The following is a 555-nucleotide window of genomic DNA, read 5'->3' as shown; positions in this document are numbered from 1 at the left end:
ATGGCTTGGTAGCTTCATTTCCACACAGTTGGATGCTTCCTGAGGTCACTGACAAGGAAAGGTTAGAGTCAGCAATTTGGGAACACAGCGTGCAGCTGGCCCCCTGACTCGGGAGTCCAGCATGGCCTCGGGGAGGGGGGTGTGACACAAAGCAGGGGAAACCCAGTTTCCATCCACACCAGAAGGGGAGATTATCAGTGCAGGAAGAGAGCCCTGAGTGTGAGCGTGTGCGTGTGTGCGTGCGTGCACGTGTGTGTGAGACCTGGGGATGGGTAGAGGGACACATGAAGGCCAGGGGCCTTATCATTTTCTAGACAGAAGAGGGGAGTTATTTTTGTTTAGTTTTATAAATAATGTTATCATTTTTCTTTGAGAATAGGACAGCTAAGAGCTGTTCTCGTGGGTCTTCTTTTCCAGAAGTGGTATCATACAGGAGTCATTTGTCCCTGTCGAAGGTCGAAAGGAATTTCGTAACAGGCAAGAGGGGAACCTGCCACCATTCTGGGCCTGCCGGGTGAGCGGGCCCTTTGGGGGACACTTCTGCAAGACGGCGTT

Source organism: Crocuta crocuta, unplaced genomic scaffold, assembly GCF_008692635.1.
Source record: "Crocuta crocuta isolate KB4526 unplaced genomic scaffold, BGI_CrCroc_1.0 scaffold124, whole genome shotgun sequence".
NCBI classification, from domain to species: Eukaryota; Metazoa; Chordata; class Mammalia; order Carnivora; family Hyaenidae; genus Crocuta; species Crocuta crocuta.
This window is presented reverse-complemented; position numbering follows the sequence as displayed.